We start from the raw sequence: 21028 nt of genomic DNA, 5'->3' as shown, positions 1-21028 counted from the left end.
TTAAAAAATATATATTTTCATTATTCATTTTTATGAAATTAAAAATGAGAAAATTTAAACGAATCCTCTTTCTCGGCTGGTGAGGAGGGATAATCCCGGCAAGGGATAATCCGAATTTTTCAGGCACAGCTTCCCGAACAAAATTTATTTTTGATATGAGTTGCAGGCATTTTTCTCGTGGATCGGAGCATCCCGGAAGCGTCCTTGTACAGGCTCGCAGCGCAACACAAATCGACAAGCGACCGTAAAAGGGGTGACTATTCTCTCTCCACCACTGCTCATTTTTATTAGCATTTTTTTTAGTAATTTTCGAGTTCTCGCATTGTTTTTTGCAAGAATTAAAGATGTCTGCTAGGCGTAGTGTGTCCCCACCGCCTTCTACTTCTCTAGGTTTTTCCAGTCTCTTGTCCTCGACCCTGACCGAATTGTCAGGCCGTACACGCCCGACCGTTGTTCGGTCCCCGAAGTGCGCTCGTTGATCACGCGTGATTTGCCAGCGCCCTCCTCGTCTATTGACCTCGCCTTAGGACCCAGCGAGCCCACAGCGGCCGCATTGGCTGATGACCCCTTTCTGGCCGATGAGCCAGAGGACATGAACACTGACGTCGCCGAGGGGACCGAGGAGGACCTCTTGGATTATGACGAGCGACGACGACTATGACCTATTGGACCCCCTGCTGATGTCCTGACAGAGACGGAGCTCTCTAGTGGACTGTTTAAATATCTTAATGCCAAATTGAACACTATGGGTAAAGTCCAGGCTGATTTAGTAATGATGCTACAGAGCATCTCCACACGGTTAGATGCACTGACAGCCGCCTCGGCTAGTACTCCGACTCCTCGTGGTAGCCGAGCTCCTGCGGCACGGGTGAGCGTAGCCTCGCCAGTAATTGCAGGAGTACAGGCCGATGCGCCTGCTGCTGCGGGGCCGTCCGTAGCGACAGCTTCGTCGTTGTTAAAAGACTTAAGCCTAGTTTTGGTGGCGAGGAAAAGGAGAGAAACAAGGACTCAGTCAATATGTTTCTAGCAAAGTGGTCAGATTTGCACGCGCTGCGACAGCAGCCTAGCCGTATACAGCCCGTAGAGGCTAGTCTCTCATTAACCGACAAAGCGTACAAGTGGTGGATGAGTTTGACAACTCGCCCTGCCACTTGGACGGAATTTGAAACAATGTTTCGAAAAGAATTTTTGCCTGTTAATGAGGCAGAGAGAAGCTGAGAGTTATGGGACAAGTGCTCGATGGAGAACAAATCCCTAACTCAGTACATCTCAAACTACAGGGAGATAGTACTCAAGCTAAAGGGAATCGATGCATTCCAGACAAATCGAGGCTTTAAGAGAGGCCTCAAAGATGATTACCTTGAGTACGTAGGCCCTTATAGCCTAAAGACTTAGCAGAGGCAATTCAATATGCACAGATATTTGATGACATCAAGCGTCGTAGTGCGCGTGGTGGTTCTAGCAGGGCCGAGGGTAGTGAAAAGAGGAGGTCAGGCCTCAAAAGAAAAGGGTTCCGCAGTGAGAAACAAGGGGATAGGACGGACCAGGAAGGACAGGGTGGTCATTGGTCTAAAAAGCCGCGACCATCCAGGAAAAAAAGAGACACCGAAATCCAAAAGAAAGAGCAGTATATTAAAGCGCGAAAGGAAAATCGCTGCTTTAATTGCAATGAAGTAGGACACACGAAGGTTGAGTGTCCAAAGCCTAAAGCCAGCACGAGTGGCAACGAGCCGAAAAAATATGGTAAATCTTCTAGGCAGTTGCATACAGTGCAGAGACTCCCTCTCAGTTCCGCAGAGTTCAGAGAGGTGACAGTGTGTCATTGTGATGAGCATCACGCTTGTTCAGTGACACCAGCGATGTGGCAGCCTACTGTAGGTCCGCATGACATGGTGCGCATGTATGGCACCATAGGTGGCCGTAGAGTCACAGTTTTTATTGATGATGGAGCTAGCCACAACTTCTTGAACTACTCGTTAGTCAAGAAGTTGGGGTTGACTGAGACCCGGAGTGATCATGAGTATACTGTTGGCCTAGCCAACGGATATGACAAAACGGTATGGAATACCGTAGTATTGGGGGTCCCATTATCTATGCAGGACTACGAGGCTCCGCTTGACTTTCAGGTCATGCACTTAGCTAGAGCAGACGTATATCTAGGCAGGGAGTGGCTGTATGGCTTGGGCCCTAGTCTAGCTCGGAATTACTTACATAATACGCTATGTTTTGAGCACGAAGGTAGAGTCATTACCCTGCAGGGCGACCGTACTGTCCCTGCCACACCACTTATTTCCTCCATGGAGCTGTGTACAGCGGTCCGCAGAGACTAGATAGCAGAGGTATATGCTTGTTACCCTCTTTTGAATTCTGTTTCCGTAGATGAAACGATAAATGATGTTTGCGTAGACAAACAAGAAAAACAAAATAACCTTGGACGAGACCCACTGTTTGAAAACCCTGTTTGGCATGCATGTGATTCAAACAAGAAAAAATCCAAGGTGAATGAGACATTAAAGAAAAAGTACGTAGATACTTTAATGAATTTATTAGAGGAATTTCAGGATGTTTTTCCTGATGACTTACCAGATGGTTTACCACCATCTAGAGAAGTAGACCATGGCATCGAAGTTATGCCAGGATCAAAACCTATAAGCAAACCTGCTTATAGATTAAGCCACTCCAAGGCACAGGAGGTGGAAAAACAATTAACGAAATATTTGAACAAAGGCTTTATTCGGCCTAGTTCAAGTCCGTGGGCATCGCCTATTCTTCTGGTAAAGAAGAAAGACGGATCTATGCGGATGTGCATAGACTATAGGGCTCTTAATCAGATAACGATTAAGAACAAGTATCCGATGCCATGCATGGATGAGTTGTTTGATCAACTCTATGGATCGAGATACTTCACAAAAATAGACCTGAGATCTGGGTATCATCAGGTTAGAATAAAAGCAGAAGATGTCGCGAAGACAGCATTTAGGACCCGTTTCGGGCATTTTGAGTTTTTGGTCATGCCATTTGGGCTAACCAATGCTCCAGCGACGTTTATGACGCTAATGGACAGCATTTTACGTCCATATCTGGGAAAATTCGTAGTAGTTTTCCTAGATGATATTCTTGTGTATAGTAAGACATAGAAAGAACACATAGAGCATTTGCGTCTAGTGTTCGAGTTGTTGCGAGAGCACAAACTATTTGCGAAGAAGAGCAAATGTGAATTTTTTGAAACAGAAATTCACTATCTTGGCCATATTATATCTGCCGATGGTATGCGGATGGAGCCAGAAAAAGTAGAGGCTATTCTTAAATGGCCAGCGCCGAAGAATCTCGAGGAACTACAGATTTTTCTTGGCATGTCGGGGTTCTACCGACAGTATGTGAAGGACTACGCGAAGATCGCAGTCCCGTTGACTGACCAGTTTACGGTCAAAAACAAAAAACATTAGTTGGGGGGAAGCCCAACAGAAAAGCTTTGATAAGCTTAAGGTGACCGTAGCAGCTGCACCTGTTTTGACTATTGTGGATCCAAATGAGCCGTTTGTTTTGGAAACAGACACTAGTAATGAGGCCATTGGGGCCGTACTAATGCAAAGGGGACGCCCAATTGCATTTGAAAGTAAAAAGTTAGATCGTGCGCAGCGTAACTACTCGGCTTACGAGCGAGAGTTACTAGCGATAGTTCATGCACTGAAAAAGTGGAGACACTATTTATATGGTGCTACTTTTGAGGTCCGGACGGACCATGAAAGTTTGAAATGGCTTTCAAGTCAAAATGAACTGAAGGGTAGAAAAGCTCGGTGGGCGGAGATTCTACAGGAGTTTGACCTTCAGATACGTTACCAGAAAGGTAAGTATAACGTGGTGGCAGATGCACTTAGTCGCATGCCACAGATTAATGAACTTAGTTTCACAGTCTTCAAGAATGATTTCTTGGAGTCACTACGTGGTTTATGTGAGCATGATCCATCTTTTACAGAGGTCTGGCGCGCTGTACGCGTACGCACTTCTTCACAGACGCGACCACCTCCCTCGTTGGCACGTATTGCTAGTCCGGAGAGACTGGCTGAAGGTGCAACGAGAAGGGAAGCGAGAGTTAGTCCAGAGAGACTAGTCGTGTCTTCTGGGTATAGTTTGGAGCCGGAGAGTTCTGACGTAGGCCCTTCATCACCTTTGACTGCCACGGCTTCAAAGGGGAGTGATAAACTTCGTCGTGGGGAGAAATATGCTAATTACTCCATTGACGACGGGTACTTACTCTACAAGGGTAGAATATGTGTACCAACTATTGGTGACTTTCGGGCCCAAATTCTTAAAGAAAGTCATGATAGTCCAAGTGCGGGTCATCCTGGGATTCAGAAGACCTATGCACTAGTAAAAGGATAGTTTTATTGGCCTAGTTTGTTTAAGGATGTCCAGACTTTGTGCTGAAATGCAATAAGTGCCAGGTCAATAAACATGAACGTCTTAAGGTTGGAGGACTACTCCATCCGCTGGATATTCCTCAAGGGAAATGGGAAAGCATTTCCATGGATTTCATTACCGGTTTACCCAAGACGAGTCGAGGGAATGACTCGGTGTGGGTGGTAGTGGACAGGTTAACTAAAATGGCAAAGTTTATTGCCACGAAGAAAACTGTTAAAACACCAGAGTTGGCAAAACTCTTTATTGAACATCTCTACAAGCTATATGGCCTGCCCGCAGATATAGTGTCGGATAGAGATAGAAAGTTCAACAGTTATTTTTGGAGGGAAGTCTTCAAAAAGTTGGATACTACTCTGAGTATGAGTACGGCAGATCATCCGGAGTCTGATGGTCAAACTGAAAGAGTTAACCAAATTCTAGAAGATATGTTGCGTTCTTATGTTAGTAAGAAGCAATATAATTGGGAAGAATACTTGCCCTTATTGGAGTTTGCCTATAACAGCTCCACTGGATTTACACCATTCATGTTAATGTATGGATTCCAGCCGAGATCTCCGATGACTGTAGGCCTAGAAAAGGAGAAGATTTAATATGTTAAGGATTTCCTTGAAGATATGAATGATATGCTCAGAGCCGCACGTGAGAGCATTCGTAGCGCTCAGGATCTCGCTAAAACTTATGCGGATAAAGGACGAAGAAAGGTGACCTTTGCAGAAGGTGACTTTGTATTCCTCAAGGTTCCTGCGCAGTCAGAAACCATGATCCTGCGCAGTCAGAAACCATGAAAACGGGAAAGTGTGATAAACTTTCTCCAAGATATTGTGGTCCTTTTAAAATCCTTAAGAAGATTGGGGACGTAGCATATAAACTTGAGTTACCGGAAAGTTCTCAAGTCCATCCTGTCTTCCATGTCAGTAAATTGAAGAAATTAGTTCACGGGTTAGAGAATGCAGTTTCTCCAGAGATTTTGGTGGACTTGATAGAGCCACCAAAGATACCACATGAACCTGAAAAGATTCTACAGTATCGTGATAGACAAACCCGACATAAAGTGTACCAGGAGGTACTTGTTAAATGGACAGATAGGGATGAGGAGGTAGCTACTTGGGAACACCGTAGTGCAATTTCCAAAAAGTTTCCCCAGTTTGTTTTCGAGGACGAAAACTCTTCTTAAGGGGGGGGTAATGTCACGTAGGCTGTAATGCCTGTGAGACCGACGGCAGACCGGATGGCCATGTCCGCCGGGGTTCAGTGGGAGAGGATGCCCGTGCGGAGTCATGGGCGGCCAGGCTAGTGTGGAGCCTGGGGGATGAGGGGCAATCCTCATTCTTCCTCTATGGCTGGGTGGTGAGCCAGAGGCCGTCCCCTCTCGTGGTAACGCCCGTAGTGGCGTTACGGATATCTAACAGACAAAGTATATTGCGATCTGGTGGTTAGTTGGACTGGTTTTGTGTTTCTCTTCAAAACAACAACATCCTAGATAATCCAACGTGTTGCAGGTCACTTAGTTTTGGCTAATACTTTCTATTTGGATCCTTCTACTTGCTCATGTCCCTTGGACGGAATAGAGTATTTGTAACAAACTGTGTAGGAAAAAGCTCTCTACACCTCTCAAACGATAGAGATTGTGAGGGGACCTAAGCTGAGCCAAGAGGACTTTGAAAAAGCAAAGAAAGAAAATTTATGTTTCACCTCTTTGTCTCCTAACCACTCCCAATGGAATTGTCCTAGAAACAAAAAGAAGGGGCGAGAAGAGAAAGATAAGGAACTTGACAAGGGAAAAAGAGAAAAACAAATTTATGTAGTGCAAACACTCTCATTGATAGGCAATGAAAAGTATAAATCTATTGAGGTGTTGTACGAGGAGAGCACACTTATGTGTTGCCTGTCATCAACAGCCATGTGGAATTCCACTTTTAGACCACATGAGCTAGCAAAAATGCATGGGTTTGTAAATGGAAAACGGACTAGAGTTATAATAGATGGCTCGGCCACTCAAAATTTTGTGAACTATGCCCTTGTTTTAAGAAACTTAAACTTCCTTAAAAACCAAGTGCTCATCAATGTCGTCTCCACGATGCAAGGAGAGCACAAAAAGGTATGGGACACAATGGTGTCCGATTTGGAAATTGAGATCCAAGGCTACAAAGATATGCTCGATTTCCAAATAATGAATATGGATAGAGCATACATAGTTCTGTGCTTATGGGCATTAGGACCTTCACAGAAAAGGAGTTATCAAAAAAACTCATTGGAATTTGAAAAGGAAGGTAAAATTTGGTTATTCAAGGTGAACATAATGTGCCAATTTCTCCTTTGATCTGTTCTCTTGAGCTTCAAAAACTTGTAAATAAGTAGTCTTGTGATGTATATATGGTCTGGTGTCAATCTCTTGTACATAAAGACTCTGTCTTGGAAATGAAGAAGCATGCTTTCTATTCATCTGTGTGTGATGGAGATAATTGTAAAATTGATTTGAAGGACTTACTTGAAGAGTTTAAAGATGTCTTTCCTACTGATTTGCCTAGTGGTGAGAGATGTGATATTGATCATACTAAAGAAGTAATTAAAGATGCAAAACCTGTTGGCAAACCACCTTATAGATTTGCCTAGTAGTTTGCCTGGTGAGAGATGTGATATTGATCATACTAAAGAAGTAATTAAAGATGCAAAACCTGTTGGCAAACCACCTTATAGGTAGAGAGATAATTGAAAGACTATCTAGATAAGGGTTTTATTAAACCAAGCAATTCACATTGGGCTTCACCAATTTTGTTGGTAAAGAAAAAAGATGGTTCTATGCGACTTTGTGTCGACTATAGAGCACTGAATAATCTCACCATTAAGAATAAGTTCCCTATGTCTCGAATGGAGGACCTCTCTGACCAGTTACAAGGAGCTAAATATTTCACTAAGATAGACTTAAGATCGGGGTACCATCAAGTTAGAATTAAAGCTGAAGATGTTTCTAAAACAGCTTTTAGAACCAGATATGGGCACTATAAATTTTTGGTAATGCCCTTTGGCCTTACCAATGCACCAGCCACTTTCATGAAACTCATGAATCCTACGGCCCTATCTAGGAAAGTTTGTAGTGGTCTTTCTTGATATATTCTTATCTATAATAAGACCAAAGAAGAGCATTCAGAACATTTGAGAAAGGTGTTTCAATTCCCTTTATGCCAAAGAGTCTAAGTGTGAATTTTTTGCATAAGAGGTCAAATATCTTGCCACACAATCTCAAAAGATGGAGTCAGGATGGATCAAGAAAAGCTGAAGCCTATCCTTGAATGGCTTGAACCAAAGAATTTAGAAGAGCTATAGATCTTTTTAGGAATGTCTAGATTCTATCGCCACCAATTCATTCAAGATTATGCCAAGATAGCAGTTCCCATGAGACTGACCAACTTAAAGGGAAAGGAAAAACATTTGAATGGGAAACTAAACAAAAGCAAACCATGGAAAAGTTAAAAGTTGTTGCCATATATATAGGCAGTAATGTGTGTGAACACACTAAGGACCACCAGGGTACTTTTTCCCTCTTTAGGAGGGTTTTTCCCACGGCTTGTATATACGCCCATCATTCTAGGGCTAACTTATCTTTGTACATTGACACAATCTAATACACTGTGTGTTGTGTGCATTCTTGCTTCTTCTTCTCCAAGCTTTGTGTGCTTTCCTATAACCCTAATTCCAACAATTGGTATCAGAGCAAGCATCGGCTCCCTCCTAGGGCTACGTCGCTAGCACCTTCCGACTCACATTCTCCGATTGAGGTGAGCTTTCACGCGCTTGCAGGTCCCTATACTCTGCAGATCGGAGGTCGTTTCGGGCTCTATTTTTGCATTACAAGTTCTGTACAGGTGTTTTCGTCATTTTGTGCAAAAATTTTGACAGTGCAGTTTTCTGCAAAACAGGCATATGTATTCTATTGTGGACCGTGCTACATAGCACGAGTTGTTTTCTGTTTAGTCTTCGCTTCATTATAGGTAGCTTTTGCATCAGTTTCAGTCAGTGGCCATGGTTGATAACAGCAATGATGTATTTCGCATGTTGTCTACTACTGCTGCTGATGACAAATTGGATGGAGACACCAACTACCCACTTTGGGCATACATGATGTAGCATGTTTTGGTTGCAAAAGGAGTGTGGAACATTGTGCAGGGTATGGATGTGCGTCCAGGTTCTGTGGATATAGGATCTGTTGAGGATGTTGCAGGTTCTAGCAGCTCTACTGTTGCTGTTGTTTTACCCACTGCTGAACAAGCTCGTTGGGATGGTAAAGATGCGCAGGCTCATGCCTTGATTGCACTTTATGTCAAACATAACATCACTCCACATATTCGTTCAGCTAAAACAGCAAAACAGGCTTGGGATATTCTAGCTGGTTTGTATGCAGGTTTTTGTATGCAGGTCGTAAAACGAGGCAAAAATCTCTTGCCTGCGTAAAGAGCTAGAATAAAAGATTATGCAGGAAGATGATGACATGAATGTTTTTCTTGCTGAGATTAAAGATCTCAAGGAACAATTGATTTCTGTAGGTAAGATTATTTCCTGATCATTCTCTTGTGCAGACTGTTCTCTTGATGCTTTACCTGAGTCATATCAGACTTTTGCTTCCACGTGGAGACTTGTTACTGAGAGGACAGACCTAATGTTGTCAAGTATGATACTTTAGTCAACAAGCTCTTGAAGAAGCGCAGTCCAGGCAAAACAGGGCTAGGCAGCGTTCAGTTAATCAGGCATTTGTTGCTGCCCAGCAGAGAAGAAGTGGTAAGGCAGCCCCTTCCACTGTTTCTTCTCCTATTAGTAGGTCTGTAACTTCTTCTCCTTCCACAGGTAGCAACAATAGGTCTGAGAAGGCTCTTGATAAAGGCAAGAAAAAAATCAGGTGCAACTATTGTAAGGCAACTAATCATGTCATTAAGAATTGCCCTAAGCTAAAGGCTAAAGAGACAAAGAAGAAAGAGTCAAATGCAGCCACAATAGCGGATGCTTCTACAAATGCAGCCACAATAGCGGATGTTGTGCAGGATACAGAATGGGCGTTTAGCATGTATTGCCAGTATGGCCCATCTGTACATGATGCATGTTTGGCAGTTTCTGTTGACTCTGATGTATGGTATTTTGACAATGGTGCTACAAAGCACATTACCTCGCATCGTGATATGTTCACTTGTCTTGAGGTTGTCTCTAATGGGAATACTGTCACATGTGCCAATAATGCTTCTTACCCAGTGAAGGGTGTTGGTAAAATTATGCTTACTGTTGTAAATGGCAGCGCTTATGTGCCAGGGATAAAGAAGAATCTATTGTTTGTCTCTGCGCTTGCTAGACTTGGACTTGTAGTCAAATTTGTGGATGACAGATGTACTGTTCATGATTTGACTTCTGGGTGATACGATTATTACATCTCGTACCTTGTACCTTTTTTTGTGGGCTGTATAGACTCAATTCTTATGAGACAAGTGTGTGGAAGATTCAGCAAATGCAGTTTCTGATGAAAAGGTAGTTCCAGATGCAAAACTATGGCATGCTCGTTTTGGTCATCTGAACTTTGCTAGTTTGCTGCGTTTGCAGAAATTTGATATGGTTGCTTCATTGCCCCCTCTTGAGGCACCATTAAAACATGTTTGTGAAGGCTGTATTTTGGGCAAAATGCAGCGTTGTGCGTTTCCAAAGGATGGTTCTGTGCGGGCCACTCGCAAATTGCAACTTGTACATAGTGATGTATGTGGGCCTATGCAAACTCCGTCATTTGGTAAACACTTGTACTTCGTGACTTTCATTGATGATTACTCAAGGCATGCATGGGTATATCCACTGAAAGCAAAGTCCGAAGTCTTTTTGTGCTTCAAACAGTTTTTGCTTATGGTTGAAAATGTATCCAATTGTACTGTGGGCACCCTCCGTTCTGATCGAGGGGGGCAAAGAGTTTGATGCATTTCTGGCTAGTCGTGGGATAAAACACCAATGTACAGTGCCGTATACCCCTTAGCAAAATGGTGTTGCTGAGAGGAAAAACAGGTCACTTATGGAGATGGCACGATGTATGGTCAAGAGCCAAGCTTTGCCACATGCGTTTTGGCTTGAGGCTGTCATGTGTACTGCATATGTACTCAACAGGTGTCCCACTAAGGCCTTGCAGTCTGTTACTCCATACAAAGCTTGGCATGGCAGGAAGCCTTCTATTGGTCACTTGCGTGTCTTTGGTTGCTTGGCCTATGCTTTAGTGCCTGTGCAACAACGTAGAAAATTGGATGATAAGGCTGTCAAATACATTTTTGTTGGTTACAGTGTTGAGAGCAAGGGGTTACAGATTGTATCATCCGCAGTCAAAGCGTATCTTGATTAGTTGAGATGTTGTTTTTATGGAAGATGCTGTGTAGCCTTTGTTATCATGTACCAAAGAGACAGGTGTGAGCTCACGGGATGTATTTGATACGTTGTTGCCTCTATTTATAGGTGGGAATTCAAATGTAAGTCCTAATGAGGCAAATATTCAGCTTACGCAGATTTCAAACGACATCATAGGTCAGCCTATTTTTGATGCAGATTTACAGGATGTAATTTATGAGGATAGGGCTGAAAATGAGCAGGCTAGAGGTATGCCTAAATGGCTGGTGCAAACCTTGCGTGATAGTAAAATTGATGCACCTATTTCTAGTCGTACTCGTTCAGGTTTTCAGCATACCTCTTATGCATCATATTGTTATGCTTTGGCTGTGTCTAGTATGTGTGAAGAGGAAGAACCTCTTTCATTTGATGAGGCACAAAAATTAGAAAATTGGTTGGCTGCAATGCAAAGTGAATATGATGCTATAATGAAAAATGGTACATGGTCTTTGTGTGATTTGCCTATTGGTAAAAAGGTCATTGGATGTAAGTAGGTTTTTAAGTTGAAACGAAAGCCAGATGGCAGTGTTGATCGCTAGAAGGCTAGACTTGTTGCAAAGGATTATGCTCAAGAAAAGGGCATTGATTTTGATGAGACCTTTGCTCCCACTTGTCGAATGACTACCATTCGTAGCATTGGTGCATTGGCAGCTCATAATGGTTGGAATGTACATCAGTTGGACATAAAGACTGCGTTCTTGAATGGAGATTTGCATGAGGAGGTGTATGTATCGTAGTCTCGTGGTTTTGTTCAAAGAGGGCGGGAAAACAAAGTGTGCAAGTTGAAAAAGGCTTTATATGGTTTAAAGCAAGCTCCACGAGCTTGGTATGGAAAGATACATATATATTTGACTGCACATGGTTTTCAGAATAGTCCAACAGAAAGCACCTTGTATATTAAACGTGTGGATGATGTACATCTAATCATTGCTCTCTATGTCGATGACATGCTGTGCTCACAGGACAAAATGAGAGTCATATTGCTGATTTTAAGGCTGGTTTGAATGCCTCTTTTGAGACATCAGATTTGGGGCATTTTCATCATTATTTGGGGATACAATTTAAGCAGTGTGATGGAGGTATTGCTTTGTGTCAGACAAAGTATATTGAGACATTGTTGTGGAGATTTGGCCTTGAAGACTACAAGCCTATTGCTACTCCAATGGAAACAGGTTTGAAGTTGAGTCTTCATGATGCTGGAGATCACTTTGATGTCACACTCTATCAGACAGCTGTTGGTTACCTCATTTATGTATCTATTACGAGGTCGGACATTCAATTTGCAGTCTCACAGGTGAGCAGGTTTATGCATTGCCCAGGGTCTCAGCATTGGAAGGCAGTTAGACGCATCTTTCGCTACTTAAGTGGCACCATACATCTTGGGCTGTTTTATCCCAAGGGAGGATCGTTGCCGCCAGATTTACATGCTTTTTCGGACTCAGATTGGGCTAGTTGCTATGACACAAGAGTGTCCACAAGTGGTTTTTGTTTCATGCTCGGTAGCTCATGCATATCTTGATTGAGCAAGAAGCAACCTAATGTGGCCACTTCTAGTTGTGAAGCTGAGTACAGGGCAGCTTTCACAGCTACGGTTGAGTGTGTGTGGCTCAGACGGCTTATGGCTGACTTGGGTGTTGGATAAGAGTCTCCCACCTCTATCTACACTGACAGTCAGAGCGCATTGGCAGTTGCGAGAAACCTAGTTTTTCATGCTCGCACAAAGCACATTGAGGTGCATTATCACTATGTCAGGGAGAGACTCTCAGCAGGAGAGATCAACTTGGCATATGTGCCAACACAGGACAACCTCACCAATCTTTTCACAAAGGCGCTTCCTCGTGAGAAGTTTGAAGCTTTCCGCAAAGCTTTGGGCTTGCTCCCCTTTGTGGACTGATCTACTTCAGGCATGGCACCTCCCTATACATGAGTGCCAGCTCTTGTTCACACCATCACTCCCAGGGGGGATTTGTTGCCATATATATAGGCAGTGATGTGTGAACACACTTAGGATTGCCACGGCACTTTTTCCCTCTTTAGGAGGTTTTTTCCCACGGCTTGTTTATACGACCATCATTCTAGGGCTAACTTATCTTTGTACATTGACACAATCTAATACACTGTGTGTTGTGTGCATTCTTGCTTCTTCTTCTCCAAGCTTTGTGTGCTTTCCTACAACTCTAATTCCAACAAAAGTACCAATAGCTATAGCTCCAATTTTTTACATTGTGGATCCCAATAAACCCTTTATGATTGAGACTGATGATAGTAATTTTGCTATAGGTGCGGTTCTAACTCAAGAAGGTCGACCAGTAGCTTTTGAAAGCAAGAAGTTAGACCGTGCACAACAGAATTATTCAATCTATGAGAGGGAGTTGTATGCTATTGTCCATGCTCTTAAGAATTGGAGGCACTATTTATATGGTGCCAAGGTTATGATAGTGTTTGATCAAGAAAGCATTAAATGGCTTTCTAATCAAACAGATTTGAAGGGTCGAAAGGCCAGATGGGCCAAACTCCTTTAATAGTTTGACTATGAATTAAGATAACGTAAGGGGAAATACAATGTGGTAGCAAATTCCCTTAGTTGGATGTCGATGATGATAAATGAGTTGAGTTTTACTCAATTCACGAGTGATCTACTTGAATCAATAAGAGGGGAATGTCAGGCTGATCCTTGCATATTCCAAGATATGGGAAACCATTGAAAAAGGGGATCCTAACGAAGAGGTTTCCAATGAGGAAGCATCGACGGGTGCTCAAGAGGGATTCAAGTGGACTTGGAAAAACTTTACCATAGATGATGGCTACCTATTAGACAAGGGTAAAGTGTGTATCCCAAAAGACCAAGATATGAGGCGCCAGATACTCTATGAGTGTCATGATAGTCCTAGTGCGGGACACCTAGGAGTTAACAAGACCTATGGCCTTGTTAAAAGATAGTTTTATTAGTCAAGAATGTATAGGGACGTCCTTGACGATGTAGTCAAATGTAATAAATGCCAAATCAATAAAGCTGCGAGACTAAAAATGGGAGGACTTCTCCATCCTTTAGACATTCCTCAAGGGAAATGGTAGATTATCTCCATGGATTTTATTACACGATTACCTAGAACACAGAGGGCGCACGACACTATTTTGGGTAATTATAGATAAGTTAACCAAAATGGCTAGGTTTATTTCAACTAAATCTAATGTAAAAACTCCTGAATTGGCTAGATTGTTTGTGGAGAACCTATACCGATTATATGGTCTCCCAACAAACATTGTGTCAGATCGAGATAGGAAATTTAATAGTCAATTCTGGAGGGCTGTGTTTGAGAAGTTGGGTACTAAACTTAGCATGAGTACTGCTGATCATCCACAGACAGATGGACAAACTGAGAGGGTTAATCAAATCCTAGAAGATATGCTAAAAGCATATGTCACTAAATGGCAAACTAATTGGGAAGAGTATTTACCTTTAGTAGAGTTTGCATATAACAGTGCCAAACACTCTTCCACAGGATATAGTCCATTTATGTTGATGTACGGGTTTCAGCCAGCAAGTCTTTAAAAGTGCCTACACAATCTGAGACCATGAAGATGAGACCTTGTCCAAAGTTATCACCAAGGTATTGTGGACCTTTCATAGTATTCAAGAAAGTCGGAGATATGCCTTACAAACTCCAATTACTAGAAACAAGTGGAGTACATCCAGTATTCCATGAAAGCTAACTCAAAAAGAGATTAGGTGAGTCTGGCAATCCTATACAAGATGATCAGATAGTAGAACTCGTTGGTGTTTAGTTAAGTGAAAAGATTGTTCTAAAGAGAGTTCTACATGGGAGAGAGTAAGCACTATTAAGAAACGGTTTCCCAATTTCAGATTAGAAACTTCCAATGATGTTTTTGAGGACGAAAACATTTCATAAGGGGGAGGAAATGTGTCGTAGCCGGACACTAGTGAGAACATGGCCTTATTCTAAAATATTCTAGAAATGCATTTTGGGGTTAGCCGTGTAATGAGTGTGTGGAACGATCCAGAGAAGAATATCCTGCGCCGTCTCTCTGTTTATCTTGAGGACTGAGCAACACCATAGCTACCAAGCCTCTTAATAGGATTCATGCCCTTGTCAACCCATTGATCAATACGGACTACAAATTTGTTGGCAGGATCATGGGGCTCTAGTCTAACCATGGATAAGAGCTTTTTAATTAATTAACATAGAGAGAATATATCCTGTGCATGGAAATATCTAGGAGATGGTCGACTGAAGCACTCGAGTGCCATCCATGGATAATTCTGCTTAAATCCCTTCACTGTCTCTGGATTATTGTCAAGTATTCACTCTAGTGAATCTCCAATTCCTGCATAGACTGCATCTGATTTCTTTGAGAAGTGAAGAAAAATATTGCGTCGATGCAAGGCATTGTGAAGAATGTCCCTTGAGTGTATGAAGTCCACTGTATAGAGCAACGCAGAAATGATGTGGAAAATTTTTCTGTGCATACGGTCTATATCTCCATTACAATTAGCTTCTCCTCATCTCGATAAAGGCCTAGAGGATTAACTATGCCACGATGTGTGATAGTGAGTCGAGTTGCCTCCATTGCTACAAGGACATCTGCACTCAGTCCTCTATCGCCTTGCACCACTTTCGCCACGTACTCTTCATTGGGGAAGTTCTCGTCTTTGACAGAACACTTCAATGTGGTGGCAAAGGCTCCCCTCCCAAGTTCTCTCAGCATAAAATACAATTTGATCCTTTTCAAGGTGGTAGATAAAGGGGGACCCAGGGATGAAATGGCCCTGGGGTGTGCTTGCTCTTAGGCTCGACTTGCGTTGTTGCAAGTTGCTTGCCACTCTTGATGTGATGGGCTTTGTAGAGTTGGGCGACCATCTGAACCTTGTCTATAACATATGGCTTCTCTCTAGTGGACTTATCCAAATGCTTGAGGGCATGTTCTATTTCACCAAGGACCTCCAAATTCTTGCCATGTGGCAGCTTTGTGAAACTCTTCCTTTAAAAAATATGGAGAAGAGTCTTCGTATTCGTAGCTCTCGTTCGCTCTAGGCTAGAAGATTGGTCCACATCATCTTTATGAGGACATGGCGCTCGTCTTTGTTATTAAGGGCTAGCTTGTTTTCTACTTCTGTCATCTTGATTCTGAAATGGAAGAAAATAGACATTCAGTAAAAGAGGAGATAAATGTAGACCAATAGTACATCGACAATAGAACAATAATTATTATACAAGAGGAGATAAATGTACATTGTAGACAGACAATGGACCAATAGACCAAAGCATGTACACATTGTTTACACTAATTTTTATACAAGACGAGATAAATGTAGACCCTACACACACGTAGATCGAGTGTACACTGACAAGGGACCAATGCATGTGCACATTGTTTACATCAAAGATTGACAGACCATAGCATATGGGATGCAATATGGACATGCAATGCATTAAATTTTATGAAAAAACATGCAAAACTGAAAAGGAGAGAAAGAAAACATTTAAAAACAATTAACATTTAAAACATTTGACATTTATCATTTAAAACACTTAACATTTCAAACATTTAATATTTTAAAAACATTTTTTAAAATATTTATTTTTTTAACCTGTAAAAAATGCTAAAAAGAGTGAGAGAGAGAGAGAGAGTGTGTGTGTGTGTGAGAGAGAGAGAGAGAGAGAGAGAGAGAGAGAGAGTGAAAAAGACATGTGAAATCGTTGAAGCCTCTCGGGATCCTGCGCCTATATACATGTAAGCCTCTCGGGTCCTCTGTTCTCCGAGATTTTCTTCTCTTCTTCTTCGCTGCTCTCCTCCGAGCTCTCTCTGCCTCTGATCTCTGTTTACCTTGTTTTTCACCCACTGTTTCCTGCCCAGCCTGAGGCTGTGTCTCCTGCTTCACTGCCTATTGTCTATGCTCTAGAGGAATCCTGCAGAAGCAGCAGGTACACTCAGCAGCTACGTGACCTTTCTTCCACATACAAAGCAGTGACCAGGAAGACCAATGAAGAAGACCCTTTGCAATACCTCTTCCCTACGGATGCTCCGGAGAGAAAAGAACTGCGAGGGTTCCTTTACTAAGGAGGGAGAACCATTCTTAGAGTGACGGTTCGGTTGCCCATCCGGAACGATAGCATTGCCAACCAGATACCCAATACATCTCCCGATGTCTTTCACATAAGGTACCAACTCCAGGAGAAGTCTTGGGAACCTAGGTATCACTACGAGCCCGCCATCCAGGCTTGAAAGATCCATGTCCTGTGTCCATCTAGCAAAAATGCCCAAAGCAACAAAAAAAAATCCACAGGACTCCGTGCAAGGACCTCATCCGCCTGGCCTGGCATCTCGAACTAAATTCTGAAGCAGCCTCTCCCCAAAGGGGAGACATTCACAATCTTGAATGTCATGCCAATTAAAGAAGCCTCTATGAGAGTCTGAACTAACCATTGAATCTCTCCATCCCGACGACACCTCAGAGAAAGAAAAATGGCGAAGAAGAGCCTGCGAATGTGCAAAGGCGACGGGTGAAGACGAAGGAAAAAGGGAGGGGGGAGTGCTGAAGTCCCTCTGCTGCAAAAAGAAGGAAAAAGGGAGAGGGGGGGTGGGGGTGGGGGGGGCAGAGGGGGCGGGGGATGGAGCCCTCAAGGAGCGCGATGGGCAGAGGGGGGCGCTGGATGAAAAGGGGGCGGGCGCGAGGGGGGCAAGGGGGGGTGGGCTGGAGAAGGCGATGGGGCTGAGGGGGGACTGCTACAGCTACCTAGTTTTAGAGGAGAATCGAAAAGTCAAAGAGATGAACCATTGACTAATAATGTCACGTGCATGTCACGTGGACATGCTTCTTGTGATCTGGACAGGCAGTAGGACAGGGTCAGACACCTTTTTAGGGCTGAGTGGGGCCAAGAGGACTGTAGCCACTGACCAGCAGCAATATATGAGAAGGCGTGGACCAGGCGGCAGCCTCACAAGGCTGTGAAGGGCAGTGTGGAGCATTCAGTAGTGCAGCCCGCAGCAGCCGGTAGGCAGCCAGCAGCCTCACAAGGCTGTGAAGGGCAGTGTGGAGCATTCAGTAGTGCAGCCCGCAGCCGGTAGGCAGCCAGCAGCCCGACAGCAGCAAAACGCCAGGAAGTACTGGTCGGCAGCATTAAATGCTGGTCGGCAGAGGACAAGGGCAGTCGGCTAGATTTGGTTCTGGTAGGCCACATTATAAGGGCCTATATAAAGAGGGCCAGGTCTCTTAGTCATTCATTCAAGTGCCCACTTGGGGCATGGGTCATGACTCATTAGGTAGTCAGTCATGTAGAAGTACAAGTCAAGTTACCTTTTCAAGGGAAGCTCAGCTTCCATCATGGCATTGTAACCTACAAGCATATAAATAAGATTTTGAGTAGTTTAGGAAACTGCTTTCTCTCTTGCGTTTTCTCCGATTCTTTATGCATCAAGCATCCTGTGGGAGTGTTGTGTTTCCGTTGAGTAATGATCTGGCCACAGAAGCTTCCGCATGTGACATTGGTATTAGAGCGACAGCACTCAACAGAATTTCCAGTGCTCCAAGAGCAGTCCCAAGAGAAGGTGCACAGTCCGAGAGGCAAGGAACACAACTAAGGGTAGATCTCCAAAGGAGGATGGTCAGTGTTCAGCAAAGCCATAGGAAAAAGGCAGTCTGTGGGTGGATGCCAAAGGGCAGACCGGTCCCATAGGAATACTGGTTCCAAGGGATGGTAGTCATCCAAGGGTGGAGCGAGGATGCCAGTGATCAGCCTCAGGGAAGGACACCAAGACCCCGTGTTCAAGGGACAAGGCATGAAGGCAGGGGGACTTAGTGGATCAGGATGCAAGTTCTTCAAGTGGAGCAGTTGCGGAGGATAGCAAAGTTTCCAAGTCAAGTCAAGTTGCCAGACGTCCAAGGATGACAGTGAGGAGACACGGCAGGGAATGAGGGATGATGACAGTCATCCAAAGAGGCAGGCTGGATCCCCATCAGCAGGCTGGATCCCCATCAGCAAGTTTAGCAGGAGGGGATGTCACGTGCAAGCCATGTGGACATGCTTCTTCTGATTTGGACAGGCAGTAGGACAGGGTCAAACACCTTTTTAGGGCTGAGTGGGACCAAGAGGACTGTAGCCAATGACCAGCAGCAATAGATGAGAAGGCATGGACCAGGCGGCAGCCTCACAAGGATGTGAAGGGCAGCATGGAGCATTTAGTAGTGCAACCTGCAGTCGGTAGGTAGCCAGCAGCAGCTCGACAGGAGGAAAACGCCAGGAACTGCTGGTCAGCAGCATTAAATGTTGGTCGGCAGTAGAGGACAAGGGCAGTCTGCCAGATTTGGTTCCAGTCAGCCAGATTATAAGGGCCTATATAAAGAGGGCCAGGTCTCTTACTCATTCATTCAAGTGTCCACTTGGGACTTGGGTCATTAGATAGTCAGTCATGTAGAAGTACAAGTCAAGTTACCTTTTCAAGGGAAGCTCAGCTTCCATCATGGCATTGTAACCTACAAGCATATAAATAAGATTTTGAGTAGTTTAGGAAACTGCTTTCTCTCTTGCGTTTTCTCCAGTTCTTTGTGCATCAAGCATACAGTGGGAGTGCTGTGTTTCCGTTGAGTAATGGTCTGGCCACAAAAGCTTTCGCATGTGACAAATAAGCCCCGGCCCCCAATGGATTTATAAACAAGAGAAGCAAAGACCATCGATGAGCAGTAGGGCAGCCACGACATCGGTTCGGGATGCTATCGGAACCATACAAGTTGGACAAGGTATTCTTCAACCCCTTTCCCGAAATTGCTTGAAGTTGTGCTTTAAAATTCTGTCGCTATGTACATCAGTAAACTGTAGCTGACACAACCGTCGCCTCAAAATCAATTTAGTCTTTTTTTTCACCTAGATGATCGTGTTGGCTTCTCTAATAGTATCGTGTTTAGATATGATTCCAGCAGCCACTCTTTTAAAAAGGTCGTGGAGGTTGAGCATGCTGCGAACTTGTCCTCAACAACGGATCCTAACGCTCCCATGGCTTGGAATTTTGCCGTAGGATGCTTGTGAACCTCAAACTCTAGGTGGAAAGGTTTCTGGGAATGTTAATTGTCACTGAATGTGATTAATTTGATGCCCCAAAAGAAGAAATTATTTCTGGGGAAATAGAGGCTGAGATCGTAGTAGGGGTAGGACACAATATGTTCTATCATGCAATCCTCAACCCTTAAACTACTTTCTCTGATCTCCCCACCAACAAAAACACTATGGAACGCTGTCATTGTTTTTGCAAGGTCTTTTTGGAAAAAGACAATGGTGCCTACACACACGTCTCCGTCATCATAGAGCCTTTGTGAAGCAGCTATGACATTATCTCTTGCAGGAAGACTTGCTTTCTTGGCAGTTAAAACATATGGTTCATCCATCAAAGATTTAACCAATTTCGACACATACTGTTCAATCTGATTCTGTAGCTGCATGACAGACCTGGTTTTGAAATACCTTCTCAACCTTAAAGATTGTCCAATTGACAACTTTTGAGTGAAACTTTTTTCCAGGTACTCCTCCTCATCAAACCCAAGCACATCATCTAGACTCCGATCCATTTTCTTTAATTCCTCCGCAAAAGGAGAAAGAATATTTTTCACATCTTCTGCAAAAAAACATCAGAAGGTTTTTTTAACAATAATTGTTATTCTTCTAGCTCCCTCCCACGTGATCAACCTAGGGATGAAGTACTTCATCAAAACGTCAAAATTCTATTGTTGTTTATTCAAAAAAATAGCACGTTTTCCATCCCCCAAGACGATCATCTCCTTTCTAACACGCCTGTAGAAAATCGTTTATAACCTCTTGCCAAACCAGCAAAATTCGGATTCAAAGGTCATGAATCGTCTCATGAGAGCACTCCATGAACGACGACAAAATTCATCCATCCCTTAGAGAAATCTCAAAAAATTCAACAAGAATCCAGCGATGCATGTTCCAAGTAGTGTGTCTCTACCTAGAACTTTCATCGCATAACTTTTCATGAACAATTCTTGAGGAAGATCCGCAACTATCGTGAGGATCTTTCCAATGGCCGAGCTCGTAACCCTTGAGGTCTCCGAGCTCTCAAACTCCCGTCTCCCGCGAGCGTTGTCACAGTGCTGCGTTGCACTACGGATACTCATCCCTGCTCTCACCTCACTTCACTCACACACTCACTAGCATGCATTAGGGAGAGAGATTAGCAA

Source organism: Cibotium barometz, chromosome 40 (assembly GCF_041138505.1).
Source record: "Cibotium barometz isolate CiBa-2024 chromosome 40, ASM4113850v1, whole genome shotgun sequence".
NCBI lineage: Eukaryota > Viridiplantae > Streptophyta > Polypodiopsida > Cyatheales > Cibotiaceae > Cibotium > Cibotium barometz.
Note: the sequence above shows the minus strand (reverse complement) of the source record.